Raw genomic sequence first — 16,298 nt, 5'->3', positions numbered from 1 at the left:
TATATTGAAGTCCTAAGCCCCATTACCTGTGTATGTGACTTTATTTAGAAATAGAATCTTTGTATGTAATCACATTAAATGATTATGTTAGACACTAAATGTGATGACTAGTGTTCTTATAAGGAGGGATGTAAAGAACCAGATAGAAAGAAGAAGGAAGAGGAGGAGGAAGAGGAGGAAGAAGAGAATGAGGAGGAGGAAGGAGGGTGGTAGTAGAGATTTAAATGAAAGTTTTGCTTTTCTAAGTCAGCAACTGTTGAAGAACACCAGCAACCATAAGAGACAAGGAAAGGCCGGCGCCACTGTAGCTCAATAGGCTAATCCTTCGCCTGCAGCGCCGGCACACCGGGTTCGAGTCCCAGTCGGGGCGCTGGATTCTGTCCCGGTTGCCCCTCTTCCAGTTCAGCTCTCTGCTATGGCCCGGGAGTGCAGTGGAGGATGGCCCATGTGCTTGGGCCCTGCACCCACATGGGAGACCAGGAGAAGCACCTGGCTCCTGGCTTTGGATCAGCGCAGTGTGCTGGCCGCAGCCACCATTGGGGGGTGAACCAATGGAAAAGGAAGACCTTTCTCTCTGTCTCTCTCTCTCACTGTCCACTCTGCCTGTCAAAAAAAAAAAAAAAAAAAAGAGGCAAGGAAAGATTGTTCCTCAGTTTCCATATGGAACATGTCCCTGAGGACACCTTGATTTTGACTTATTGCTTCTAGAATAATGAAAGTATAAATTTCTGTTTTACGTCACCAAAATTTGTGGTGATTTGCTATAGCAGCCCTAGGAAACAGATACATAGAACAAGGGAGAATATGGTGCTTCACTCACAAATTTGCTGTGCCTAGATTAATATCTTTTTTTTTTTTTTGACAGGCAGAGTGGACAGTGAGAGAGAGAGACAGAGAGAAAGGTCTTCCTTTGCCGTTGGTTCACCCTCTAATGGCCGCCGCAGCTGGCGCGCTGCGGCCGGCGCACCGCGCTGATCCGATGGCAGGATCCAGGTGCTTCTCCTGGTCTCCCATGCGGGTGCAGGGCCCAAGGACTTGGGCCATCCTCCACTGCACTCCCTGGCCACAGCAGAGAGCTGGCCTGGAAGAGGGGCAACCGGGACAGGATCGGTGCCCCGACCGGGACTAGAACCCGGTGTGCCGGCGCCACAAGGCAGAGGATTAGCCTATTGAGCTGCGGCGCCGGCCTAGATTAATATCTCAATCCAAGTGGAAAGACCAAGCAGATAGCAAAGGAAAAGATGAAGATGTAGATGTCTGGACTGTTATTTTTGGGAATATTTTGTCTGTTTTACTTCAAGATAACATTCCTTTTTTTTTTTTTTTTTTTTTTTGACAGGCAGAGTTAGACAGTGAAAGAGACAGAGACAGAGAGAAAGGTCTTCCTTCCATTGGTTCACCCCCCAAATGGCCTCTATGGCCTGTGCACTGTGCAGATCTGAAGCCAGGAGCCAGGTGCTTCCTCCTGGTCTTCCATGCTGGTACAGGGCCCAAGGACCTGGGCCATCCTCCACTGCACTCCCAAGCCACAGAAGAGAACAGGACTGGAAGAGGAACAACCGGGACAGAATCCGGCACCCCAACCGGGACTAAAACCCGGGGTGCTGGTGCCACAGGCAGAGGATTAGCCTAGTGAGTCACGACGCCGGCCAAGATAACATTCTATACCTGTAGAGAGTGTTCCGAACTCTCTGGTTGAGAAAAAAATTGCCTAAAAAGTTTAGTACTTCCATTTCCTTATTCTCTCAATATCAACCAAGTATTTTGGTTTATATGTGTCATTCTTCTTGAATTATTTGTGTTTATAGTACTATGAAAATAATCAGTGATTTTGAGAATAGGTGGCATATTTTATTCATTTTAACATATTTTGGGAATAATACGATGCCTTATTCATTGCACTCATTGTTAGTAGCCAACTAAATTTTAATAGTGAATCCATGTTTAAAATTGTGTATTTTTCATTGCAGCTCTGATATGGTACTACTCATTTGTAATCAAATCATGCAATTATGAACTGAATAAAACATGAGATGCTTCATCGATAGTAGATAAAATTTATCAACTTCAAATTCAGTCCACCTAAAGTCCCTTGTTTCAATGAAGAGGACAAGGAATTATGTCCTTTTAATTTCATTTCTTCTATGCTTTCTGAGTCCTTAATATTTGTATTTAAAATCAGTAATTGATTTTTCCATAGTCATCCCTGAATTTTATTCTGACTCACTAATGAGGCAGATTAATACCACTGAGGCAAATAAATCTACTAATAAAGTTATGTCATAGAACTGAATTAAAATCTGTAGCAAATTTCTAGCTGTTTATTTTTCCTTCTCCCAAACAGTCATAGAAATGGTTGTCCAATCCTGTTGAGTTATACTTTCCATTTCTACATAGAAAATGGGACCATAATTTAGAAAAAAGGATTCTGTGAGCTGGCAACTGGCTGCTATATAATTATCATTGCTCTTCTTCATTAATGGCTCGCCTTTGCCTTATGTAGTGCTTTGTTGATAGATGTAACCTCAATCTTGTTGCCATGGTGACAGTAACAGTAGCTGAGAAGATTTTTGTTTGTGGTAAACAAATTCAGGCATATGCTTGAAGCCTGGTGGAGCCATTTCCCAGCTCCCCTTACATCGTGGTGCCTGCATAAAATCAAAGAACCCCAACTGACAAACCCCAACTGAAAAACAGCCTGGATTTGAGATAGAAAATTTCAAAGCAGTTCTGAGATTATATTTTCTTATTTTTGTGGAAATGGCTCAATATATTTGTCTTAGCATACAAGACCTGGTCTCCTCTGTTGGACTGAGGTTCTTTTTGTGACACCATCAAAAATCTGAGGTGGGGAGAAAGGCTGGCATGCAAAAATGGTTGGCATCTACAATGATGGTTAATATTAAAATTTAGTTGGCTACTAACAATGGGGTGACACATTAACATAATGACAAAAATTGCTTCTCTCTTTTTTTTTCCCATGCTATAACTCCCTGCTTGGGAAGCCTGGACTTGTATATGTTGGAAAGAAAACTCCTTATAGAATGTGTTTTTGTAAACAATGAACTCAAATATCTTCAATCCCATTTCTTAAATTTTTGAATTCATGACAGTGAACTGCCAATTGAAGGAGCACCTCTGTCATGTAGGCATGAAATCTAGGGTCAGATTCAGTTTTCCATGATGAACATATTTCTGACAGATCTGATTTTAGTGGCCCAAGACACTCCCTGCTCCTCTTTCCTGTATGTGCCTCCTAACTCATCTAATGTCCATCATTAAAAGAATAAGACTCAATCCTTTAAAACTCAACTTTAACATAAAATTTTAATAACTCACATAAAAATGAAAATTTGAAAAACTTTAAAACCTTGTCAGCTATTTGTGCCCAATGATTTGTACAAATCAGAGATCATTTACTGTTACAAAATTAGGGAAGAAGAAAGTGGATGATCTCACTGCATATAGAATGTCATTCTGTAGAGAAGATAAGAACTACCATTCTGGAATACCAAGAACTACTCTGGAATTCTTGAATGATTCCTCAGAACTAGCAGAATCCTGATGATTTTATTTATTATCTTCACCACCTGTGAGAGTGTTTTGGTGATCCACTCTGAGGTTTCAGGGTTCTCAATCTTTTAGCTCAACAGAAAGGAGGAGTGTTACTGCAATAATGTGGGAAGCCAATTTTCAATCCCACAAATACAACTGAACTTGCTGTTACATGTTTTCTTGTGTTTTATCCTTTTATTCAGCTTTTGTCTCATAAGGCCATAATGAGAATACAGAGCCACAGGGTTTGATGTAGCTCATTAATTCATGTCCTCCAGTGAGCGGTCTGGAGATAGTAGAATGATCAATTCAAGCTAATGTATTTTTTTTAAAAGATTTAATTATTTATTTGAAAGTCAGACTTAGATAGAGAGAGAAGGAGAGACAGACAGAGAAAGAGAGGTCTTCCATTCGCTGGTTCACTCCCCAATTGGCAGCAATGGCCGGAGCTGCTCTGATCCAAAGCCAGGAGCCAGGAGCCAAGAGCTAGGAGCTTCTTCTGGTCTCCCACGTGGGTGCGGGAGCCCCAAAACTTGGGCCATCTTTTGCTGCTTTCCCAGGCCACAGCAAAGAGCTGGATCGGAAGTGGAGCAGCCAGGATTCAAACTAGCACCCATATGGGATGCCGGTAGTGCAGGCAGAGGCTTTACCTGCTATGCCACAGCACCGGCCCCTTCAAGCTAATATTAAAATGATGTCTCTACTAAGTACATTAAGATATATGTGTTTGGAATGGGCCATTTGTTATGATTTACTTTTGTAAGCTATCAAAAATATAAGATGTTTTCTTACTAAAAATGCTGAAATTTAACAGTATTACAACTAATAATAATTAATAAAATGACATAGTTTTATAGTTAAAAGCCTAATTCTGACTTTAATACAATTAAACATTCTTAAAGGCATACAGTTGAATAAGAAAGATGATTCAACTGGCATTCTTGGTACTGCCACCAATCTCAGACTTTGCTTATTTACAAACAAACAAAAGAATGTATTTTATTTATTTGAAAGTTGAGACAGAGAGGGAGAGACAGAGAAAGAAAGACATCTTCTATCCTCTGGTTCATTCCACAAATGGCCACAACAGCTGAGACTGGTCCAGGCTGAAGCCAGGAGCCTGGAACTACAATTAGGTTTCCCATGTGGGTGGCAGGACCCAAGCACTTAGGCTTTTGCTTTTTTCCCAGACACATCAGCAGGGAGCTGTATCAGAAGCACAACAGCAATGACTTGAACTGGTGCTCTGCTGTGGCCCTCTGTCATTGCAGTTACAGCTTACTCCACTGCTCCACAATGGTGCCCCTCAGGCTTCTTTTGAGGAGCAGTTATAGCAGATGTTTGTGTCCACTGGTTTCCTAGTTCTGCTTCTAGAAATTTCACTCATCGCACTTGCCATCTTGACTATCAATTCTGAGTCTTCTTATTCCTCTTTATTGTCTCAACGTAATTTATTCACACACACACACACACAAACACAAACACACACACACAATGGCCCTGTCTAGAGTTGTTCCCTGTTTTCTAGCTCTCGATTCCCATTCAGCAGCACGTCATTAAGACTCCTTATTATGAGTCATTTTTGGGAAATCACCATCAAATTAGTGAGTACCTGAAGGAGAATCTTGGCAACTGCCAATTGTCATAACTTTTCTTCTCTATTACCAGTTAAATTATAGATACTGTTGCTTAGTTTTTCAGTGGAGGAGTTTGGATGTGGAGGGGTCACACAGATCCAGGAGCCACAACTGGAATTCATGTCTTTCTCACTATGTAGCTCTTGCTGTTAAACATGACATTCAGAATCTTTTCACAAAAACACTTTGAGTAAAGCTTCTGCCCAGAGAACCTGTTTCCCTGCTTATCCTGCTGAGCCACCTGATAATCCTAGAAGAAAATGTCAAAAATTCATTAAATCCCTCCTTTTAGAGTCTGGAGCCCAAAACTAGCCATAAGCAATAAGCAGTCAGTCCCCCGATTTCCTTTCTTGCCCCCACCATGTGCCTCTAGCACTGTGGGAGGAGTCTTAGTTGTGTCTTCCCTCCACTACATGCACTTCCAGAGGAACCTCTCCATCCAACCAGAAAGGAAAGCAGTCGGGATATTTTGTATGCCTGGGCAATCACATTTCTATATTTTTAAATCACTTTAAGATCAGTACTAGGTCTTCATTTGAATTGCAAGCATTTAGATGTTAGTTTCAATCCTATCCTGAGAAAAACAGTTTCATGACAAGGCAGGCAAGAAAAATATAGGGCCAGCATTCCACATCAGCAAATACTCAATGATTCTGTCAAATAGCATTTCACTTTCAGCCTTTTCTGTGAAGATCTGTCTTTGCAGGTCAAGTGTGGCTGACAGTAAACTTTTTTTCACTGTAAAGTCCTATACACTTTCACATTTCAAGAGAGAAGCATCAGAAGATTCAGGAAGGAATATATGGTATATGGGAAAGTTTTAGGCACTGACACTTTCTTGTATGATACTATAATGGCATATGCAAGACATGATACAATTATCAAAATTCAAAGATATGTATAACACAAAAACAAACTTCAGTGAATGATAGATTTATCAGTATTTTCTCATCACATATAATAAATATGCCATATACTCGGGTATGTTAATCACAGGAAAAATGGGAGAGATGTTGGGAGCACGTGAAATTGTGTTTTATATTCAATTTTTCCATAAAACTAAGGCTGCTCTAAAATAAAATCTATTAATTAGTTTAAAAAGGGAAAGGGATGGGTATTTGCTGTGGTGATTACGATGCCCTTGGTATACTCACATCCCATAATAGAGTTCCTGACTTTGAGTCAGAGTTCAGCCCCATATCCCAGTTTCCTGCTAATGTGTACCTTGGAGCAGCAGGTGATGGCTCTACTAATTGAGTCCCTGCCACCCATTTGGAAGACCTGAATTGAGTTCCTTGCTCCTGACATCCCCAGGCAATCGCAGGGATTTGGAGAGTGAGCCAGTGGATGGCAGCTCTATTTGTCTGTCTCTCAAATAAACATTGTAATTACTTATTTTAAAGAAGGAGACAAAGAAGTGTGTATGCTTGAATTTTCTGCAAAGGGAAATGGAAATTGAAGAATTTAAGTGGTTGAAGATGAAGATACTGAATTCTTCCAAGTCTCCTTTATCATGCCTCTATTTCTGAAATTTTTTGTATTATCTTATGAACTTATATATCCACCATCTGGGCCATGAAATGAATTGTCTTCAAAGAGTCCTAGGAAGGTGGAAAAATTGTACATCCTTCACCCCAGCACAGACACACACACACACACACACACCAATTTGCCTATGCTTCAGTTTCCATAAAAAGCACATATGTGCTAGAATTTAGTTGTCTCCCTGGGGTGTAGTAAAGTGTTGTTCTGAAGTGTTTCAAGACTAGGGCATCTCAGGGCCTGGCACTCTGGTGGAACTCAAGGGAAGAGATAAAGCCCAAATTGAAAAGCAGTATTCCTTGAGAAATTGTAGCTTAGCACATGTGACATGCAATCTTTTCCTGTCTACTAAGATTTCTTCCTCATTGCTTTCTGATGAGGCCTTCAGGATATCAGCGTTATACTGGCCCCTTCCTTTCTCGAGGCCTAGATTTATTCTTCCCTATCCGTTTTTAGGAAAAAGATTAGGTAATTGCAGTGTAGTCTTTGAAAGAAATCTTGTATGACCTGTCTTCTAGGACCTTAATTATGAGTCCCTGTACAACCAGCCCATAACCTGGATATCCTTCAGAGCTCACCTCCAGTCTCCTTCCAAAAACTCTATAGTCTTAGTGATCTTCATAGGTACCCTCAACTCCTTACAGAGCAGGCCAGCAACTCAAAGAGCAGAATTTCACCAGGTGTTCCTGAATTGTAAAGTGTGCCTTCGATTTACAACCTTACCTTACCAAATAGAAACCTAATTCATTCCCTACGTTTTATATGCAGCTGTACATCCAAGTAATTCTAAGGATAGGACTTGCTTCATCTCTCTTTTGAATCTCTACTGTCCATCCCAGATCCTTGCTACTGTATGTTGATTAAACATAAAGCAGCAAATCTTGGAGATTAGAAAGAAAGAAAAATTTGGACGCCTTACCTAACTATCCTCATCCTTAAGCAGGCCCTGAAACCCAAATTTGTTACCATTTTATACTTAGATTCAGTGGGATATATGATATTATCCTATTGGCTATTTACTGAGATAACTTTCCAATTGTGTTGTTCAGAGATTTTGGGAGGGCAGGTATCCCTTTTTATTTTTTCCCCAGAAACCTGTTAATTTAAGGTATATAAACTTCATGCATTTCATAAATACAACTTTAAGAACATAGTGATTCTTCAATGAGGGATTTCAGAGTAGAGTTCTTTCATAGTGAAAAACATGGCAGCAAAACTGTGGGATAAAATGCATAGGTCCAATCATATCTAACCAGATTAGAGCACAAATCATAGAGTTAGACCCTGGAAGAGAACTTGGGCCTTTCAAAAAGAGTTTGACAGAGTTCCAACCTTTTCAGTGTTTTGGAATAGAGTTGAGGAGTATTGGAGTTATTCCCTCTTTAATTGTTCTGGAGAATTCAGATATAAAATCATCAGATCATGGACTTTTCTTTTATGGGAAACTTAGAGAGAAAGACAGAGAGATAGGTCTTCCTATTCCGTTGGTTCACCCCCCAATGGCTGCTGCGGCTGGCGTGCTGCGGCCGGCACACCGCGCTGATCCAAAGCCAGGAGCCAGGTGCTTCCTCCTGGTCTCCCATGTGGGTGCAGGGCCCAAGAACTTGGGCCATCCTCCACTGCACTCCTGGGCCATAGCAGAGAGCTGGATTGGAAGAGGAGCAACTGGGACAGAATCCAACCCCCCCCACCGGGACTAGAACCTGGGGTGCTGGCGCCGCAGGCGGACAGTTAACCTATTGAGCCGCGGAGCCAGCCTGTATTTTGTTTTAATCTTGGTAGTTCAAATGTATCCAGTACTGTATCCAATTCTTTGGAGTTTTTTCAATAAGTTAGCATATAGTTTTTTGTAGTAATTTCTTATGATCTTTTGTATTTCTCTGGTAATGATGGTAATGTCATATTTTACTCCTCACATTTTATTTGAATTTTTCCCTTTATTTTGTTAGTCTGACTACAAGTTTTCTATTTTGCTTATCTTTTCAGAAACCAGCTTTTTGTTTTTCGATTTTTTGTTTTTTTAATTGTTTACATTTAATTTATTTCTGTTTATATGCTTTATTATTTCTTACTCCCTGCTAATTTGGAGTTTAGTTGTTCTTCTTTTTCTAAGTTCTTGAGATACATCTTTTGATCATTTATTTGAGATTTTTTTTTAATGGAAGTAATTTATTGAAATATACTTCCATCTTAATACTACCATTGCTGTATCCCACAGGTTTTGTATTACGTTTTGAATTTTATTTAAAGTTTACAAGTTTCATGTATTTCATATATACAGATTTAGGAATATAATGATACTCTCCACCCATCCCTCCCTCCCACCCACATCCCAACCCTTCTTCCTCCTCCCTCTTCCATTCCTACTCTTAATTTTTACAAGGATCTGCTTTCAGTTTACTTAATGAAGGTTAACATTAACCTACACAGTAAAACATTTCAACAAATACTCTGAAGAAAAAAACAACATGGTTCCTCAAAAGAAGAGACAAAGGCTGTAAATAATCAGGTTCTCACATGTTATGTTTTAATTTCCATTTGTTTCACAAAAATTTTTCATTTTTTTATTTCTTCATTGGTCCCTTGGTCATTCAGGAGAATGTCATTCAATTTCCATGTCTTTATAAATTTTTTATTTTTTTTTCTTGTTGTTGATTTCTAGTTTTAATCATTTGTGGTCTGAAAGATACATGGTAGGATTTCTGGGGTTTTTTTGTTTTTTGTTTTTTTTAATTTACTAAGACTTGATTTGTGGCCAAATATGTTGTCCATCCTATAAAGTATTCCATGCACTTATGAGAAGAATGCATATTCTGTAGCTATTGCGTGAAATATTTTATAAATGTCTGTTAGACATATTTGCTCTAAAATATGGTTCAATTCTGATAAAATTTGTTGCTTTTCTGTGTGGATTATCCGCTCACTAATGGTAGTGGGGTGTTGAAATCTCCCCTTTTTATTGCGCTATTATAGTACAGTCTATCTCTTCCTTTAAGTCTAACAATATTTGCTTTTTATATCTGGTTATTATTATATTCTTTTTACCTTCTTTTCTTTTAAAGATTTATTTTATTTATCTGAAAGAGTTATATAGAAATCTTCCATCTGCTGCTTCACTCCCCAGATGGCTGTAACAGCTGGGGCTGAGCCAGGCCAAAGCTAGGAGCTTCATCCCGGTCTCCCACATAGGTGGCAGGCTCAAGCACTTGTGCCATCTTCTGCCGCTTTTCCCAGGCCATTAGCAGGGAGCTGGATTGGAAGTGGGATGGCAGGGATGCAAACCTGTGCCCATATGGGATGCCACCATCACTAACAGTGCTTTTACCTGCTGCATTACAATGCTGGCTCCTCTTCTTTTCTTACTGAATTGATTCATTTATCAATATATAATGTCCTTTATTGTCTCTGGTAACAGTTTAATATTTTTTTTTACTTAAAGTCTATTATAACTGATATGGGTAAAGCCACTCCAGCTTGCTTTGAATTTCTGTTTGCGTGGTATATGGTTTTTTACACCCTTCACTTTCAGGCTATGTGTACCTTTACCTGTGAGGTGAGATTCTCTATTAGGTCCTTTTTAAAATAATTTAACCACTATTTATCTTTACTGGGGTATTTAACTCATATACATTCAAGATTAATATTGATAGATAAGAACTAACTCTTGGCATTTTATTGATTAGTTACTGATTATATCTGATCTGTTAATCAGTTTTGTACTGCCATGTGTTTTCATGTTACTTCTACTATATAATGTTTTGTTCAGGATTTCTTCTAAGGCTGAGCTGGTTGTGATGAATTCTCTCAGTTTCTGCTTGTCTCGAAAATACTGCATTTCTTCTTCACCTCTAAAAGATAGCTTCAATGGTTATATTATTCTTGTTTGAAAGTATTTTTTGTTCCAGACATTGACTATATCATTCCCCTCTCTTCTGGCTTGAAGGGTTTCTTCTGCTAAGTCTGCTGTTAGACTAAAGGGTTTTTCTTTATATATATTTGGTATTTTTATCTGTCTTTATAATTTTCTCCTTGTCCTTAACTTTTGACAAGTTGACTATAATATGTCTTTTAGAAAGTATTTCTTGATTTATTTTGGTTGGCGTCCTATGAGCTTCCTGTATCTGGATGATCATATCTGTTTAAATGCTTGGGACATTTTCGATGAATATTTCACTCAATAGCTTCTCAATGTTTTTCTCCTTCTTTTTTCCTTTAACTACCCCTATAGTATGAATTTATTTTTCTCAACACTATTGCATATATAGCATACACTTTCTTCATTCTTTTTAATTATTTTCTCTGGCTAGATTATTTTAAAAGTCTTGTCTTCCAGATCAGAATTCTTTCCTCAACTTTGTCCATCAAATTGTTGAAGCTCTCAATCGTATTTTTATTTCGCTGATTGAAGTTTCAGCTCCAAATTTTTGCTTGGTTCTTTTTAATGATTTCTTTTTAATAAATTTCTCATCTCATAATGTCTATTGTTTTCCCCATTTCTTTAATTTCCGCATTCTCTCCCATTTCATTGATTTTCTCTAGAAACCTTTTTTTTTTAATTCTTTTTTAGGCATTTCGTAGATTTCCTTCTGATGAGGATATATTTTTGAAGAATTATTGTGTTCTTTTGGATGTGTCATGCCTTGCTTCTTCACGTTTCTTGTGGCTCTACATTGACATCTGCTTATCCATTATAATAGTTTTTTTTTTCTTATGCAGTGGATTTTGTTGGCAAAGATTTTGTTGTTGTTGTTAATATGAGATTCAGAGTATCACTTGGGTTTTCCCTTTGGCTGTGACTCCACATGATAACAGAAATGTAAACGAATGAATTCCTTAGTTTTTAATCTATGTTTCCAATGTCTGTGATCACCACAGTTGTCTGAACTATAGCAGTGTGTGAAGTTAGAATTATGACTTTAAATGGGTGTGAATTTCCAGGATGTGTGTCCTCAATACTCAGTTGGTTGTCAATCACACTAGTGTTTGTGATGGCTGAAACGTTCTTGCTACTGAGGAACATAGAGGGTTCTGTCCTCTTGTTTCACACGGCAAGTCTCCATGATGCTTGGGCATGTGGAACCAATGGCTCCGGCTCAGGGACTGCTGTATGGATGGGAATCTCCCAAGTTCCTACTGGCAGAGTGTGACTAGTGTTATGGCTTATAGCAGTAAATTCTCTAGTCTCAGATGTGGGACATGTGAAGTGTACTTTGCCCCAGTCATACAGAGTGACTACTTGATACATTGGGGATTTTGTAGTAGAAGCTCTGGAGTGGTAGAATGCAGAAAATTTATTCCATAGGTCTCACAGGGTAGGTTTTTGTGGCTCTGAGGAATCTGGTACTTATAGTCAGATTCCTGGGCATTACCCAGGTCACATAGTCACATAATCATGTTGAGGATTATGAACTAGCAGTCACCCGTCTGAAAGGAATGTAACTATGGCTCTCCAGATAACACAGATGAATGTGAGTTATTCCATGGACTATAGCACTAACAGCAACATGTCTCTAGCGTTTGTGCCCAGAATTCCTACAGCTGAAGGGTGTGGAAAGTCACTCTCTCCCCTAGAAAGTACCTGTATATTTCTGGTAGGGCTTTCTGGTTAACAGCAGCACTGTTTTCTCTGCTGTAAGTCAGAACAGTTTATCAGAAATTCTACCACAACAGCTGAGAGTCTGGTATTTTGGGAACAGAAGTTGAAAATATGAGTTCATTTTTCAGAGAAAAGTAGTACCTGGGGCCCCAGTCAGCTCTGTAGGCTGGGTTTAGAGTCAGTGAAGATTCTAGAATTTTCCCATAGTTAGGGTTACCAGTCTGTAGTGGTGGCAGGGCTTGAACTGTTTTTTGCTTTATCTTCCCTGGCAAGACAGTGTAGAAGCTAAAGTAACTGTGGTGTGCTTTGTTCTCTCTCTGCTGGCTTTTGGTGTCTCTGCACTACTTGCTGTTCCCTTTACTGAAAACATTCCCCAGTAATTCCCCTTGAAAACTGGTCATTCCTTTGTTTCTGTGGTATTTTTATGTGGCTGATGTGACTGTGGCTTCTCTATGTACAAAAACCTGGTTTCTCCTCCCAAATAGTTCTGAACAATTCTCCACCAAGCAGAATTAGTTGCAAGGTATTGATCCACCAGCATATAGCATTTATGAAGACTGTTCTAATCACGTATTTCCATTTATGGAGCCCTGCGCCTTCATTCTTTAAAACAAAACCTTCTTTCTGAAACTATTGGCTTGATTATTCTGATTCAATGCACAGCAGATTCACTCTGGAGATCTTCAAAGTCTGTGCCTCACTAGAGCTCCTGTTGGAACTTCTTCCACTAAATCCACCTGTCTGGTCATGTACACCTACCAGGAGTTGGGCAAAAACAGAAAAGTGAGCTTTTTAAAAATGTTTATTTACTTGCATTTTGATTGAAAGAGAAAGAGGCAGACATACAGATATCCCCCCCCCCCCCCCCCCCCCCCCGCTTACTGGGGTTTCTACTTAGGCAAAACTTGTAAGCCCTGATTTTTCAAGACTCTTCATGGGACCTGTTTCTCTTCACAAATAAGCAGCTTCAAAACCCAAATTAATATTCAGAAAATGAGAGTCAATAACCCACCCAGGTCACTAGGCCCAAGGATAAATCTAGAAATTAGATTGCAGGACTACAGGTAAACTACCTTTTCCAAAGCCTATTTTATTATATGTGTGTGTTTATGTTTATATGCGTGTGTTTTCATGTAGGGGCATGCACTTTATTGTGGATATATATACTCAGTTAATTATCTTGATGTCTTTCTTTCATGCATATACTCATTATTTTTACTCACATATCTATAGAGTATCTACTATGTCCCTCTGTTATTTACAAAATGCAATGAATTATAGAATTGAATATCAGAAGCCTTATCTTTGCTTATTAGAGATACAAAGGTTAGAGGCAAAAATAAAATGTAGTGTTGATAGAGGGTAAGGGTTGTGGGAGAACTATGAGCCATGTGACATTGGAGTTCATGGGAGGTGGCACCTAATCTTCCTGGGAGAGTTAGGAAGCCATTGCAGAATGATGCCCACTGAAGACAACTCTAAGCAAATTCTGAAGTTGGAAGATGTATTCAAAAAAAGTGATATAATGTGAACAAAAAAACGAAAAAAAAAACTAGACTACACAGTCCATTTAGGTTCTGATATGACAAAGGAAAAAGCCCTTCTGTGAAGAGTATGGGCTTCATGTGGACTGTAAACCAGGTTCTACAATTTGTCTGCTAGGAGAACTAAAGGTGTTACCTCTTGAAACCTCACTTTCCTCACCTGGCAATAATAATGAGATCTTTCTCATAAAGTTGTTCAACAGATTAATAAAAAAATAGTTCATAGTAAGTGCTTAGAAAAGGGCATGATTTTGCTCATGCTGGGTATTGTTATGGTTGAAGTTAAGGATCTGATTGGAAAAGAGATGGGGAATAAAATTGAAAGTTGGGAAAGAATAGAGCCTAAACTTTGCAGACTGTAGTATAAAGATTTGATTTTATTTATATATGAAAGCATGCCATAGAGCAAAGAGTTTTCAATGGCAAAATTATAGGTAGGAAGAGCAATTATGAGAGTCGTTTAGGAATAAAAATGAGACCAGTATGTGAACTAGAGAAAAGGGGCATGAAGAAGAAATTTGAATGGCTAGAAAAGATTAAAAGGTATTCTAGAACTTTCAGAATAACAGTTTGGATAACAAATAGCCTAAATACAACTGGCATAGTAGTTTTGTTCACTTAACTAGCTGTGCAGTAAAAACATTGATAGAAATGAAATTCAAGAAGAAGGCAAGTTGAAAATGGTACAATGAGTTGACCTTCAACAAGAGTAACTTGAGGTACTTACAGATTGTCAAAGTATACGGTTGTAAATATCAATGGAGAATTAATACAATTGAACTTAAGTGACTTTAATCCATAAATATTTGAGATAATAATAGCAAAACTAAAATTTACTTAGAGCTCACTATATGCTAGGATATAAACTAATCTCTTTGAATGTATATTCCCACGTATTACACAAAATATCCTTGAGGCAGGTACAATGTAGTTACCATTTCACACATAAATGAAGTATCTTTAGAAGGCTAAGTTATTTGCCAAAGGTCACTTTTCAACAGATTGGGAAAATGAATGATTCAATTACTATTAGATTCCTACAAGTGATAGATCATTCAACAAAATGGTGAGTTAAAGAAAGTTCAGTTCCTTTTTGTCTCATAGAAGTCTAGAATGACCAAAGTTCTTTTTAATTTATTTCTTTGCAATATTGATCATGTGGTTACCTGTTAAGGAGGAAATTAAAATATGACATCTTACTTTAATGATTTTCCCTAGAATTTGGATACAGTGATTCTGTTTATAACAAAGTGGCAGGACTTGGTAACATGACAAGCCTAGTGGAAAAGGAAGTTGAGAAATGTAGTATTGTATTCTTGGGAAGCTTGGCTCAGTTAAAATTGGAGGTTCTGTTACTAAAATAGGATATTAAAAATGCACATTAAGACAGGAATCACAGTCTATTACAGGGATCCACTGTACGAAAAAGATGTAAAAGTTAGAAAACTTTTAGAACATCAGTTGGATTCCTAAACAATCTCAGCATTCAGCTGGGGCAACTGGAGAAGATGAGTCCAAGAAGCATCCTGACAAGAACTCTGTTTAAAAGAAGCATGAGGGCCAGCGCCGCGGCTCAACAGGCTAATCCTCTGCCTTGCGGCGCCGGCACACCGGGTTCTAGTCCCGGTTGGGGCGCCGGATTCTGTCCTGGTTGCCCCTCTTCCAGGCCAGCTCTCTGCTATGGCCTGGGAGTGCAGTGGAGAATGGCCCAAGTCCTTGGGCCCTGCACCTGCATGGGAGACCAGGATAAGTACCTGGCTCCTGGCTTCGGATCAGCAAGGTGCGCCGGCCGCAGTGGCCATTGGAGGGTGAACCCACGGCAAAAGGACCTTTCTCTCTGTCTCTCTCACTGTCCACTCTGCCTGTCAAAAAAAAAAAAAAAAAGAAAAGAAAAGAAGAAGCATGAAGAAATCTACAGGGGGATTTGACTTAGGTACATTGTGAAAGCATCAACTCAGTGTAATTCTCATTTTGAAATAATAGGCCACTGAAAATTTTTATCTATCTATCAAACATTTATTAAAATTACAAAAGTTTTATTTCTGATTTCTGTAAATTTTGATGGTCTCTATTTCAACACACACAGACATTAGTTTAAAGACATTAAACTTGGCCGGCGCCGCAGCTCACTAGGCTAATCCTCCTCCTTGCGGCGCCGGCACACCGGATTCTAGTCCCAGTTGGGGCACCGATCCTGTCCCGGTTGCCCCTCTTCCAGGCCAGCTCTCTGCTGTGGCCAGGGAGTGCAGTGGAGGATGGCCCAAGTGCTTGGGCCCTGCACCCGCATGGGAGACCAGGAGAAGCACCTGGATCCTGCCATCGGATCAGCGCGGTGCGCCGGCCGCAGCACGCCTACCGCGGCGGCCATTGGAGGGTGAACCAACGGCAAAAAGGAAGACCTTTCTCTCTGTCTCTCTCTCACTG

Source organism: Lepus europaeus, chromosome 9 (assembly GCF_033115175.1).
Source record: "Lepus europaeus isolate LE1 chromosome 9, mLepTim1.pri, whole genome shotgun sequence".
Lineage (NCBI taxonomy): Eukaryota > Metazoa > Chordata > Mammalia > Lagomorpha > Leporidae > Lepus > Lepus europaeus.
Note: the sequence above shows the minus strand (reverse complement) of the source record.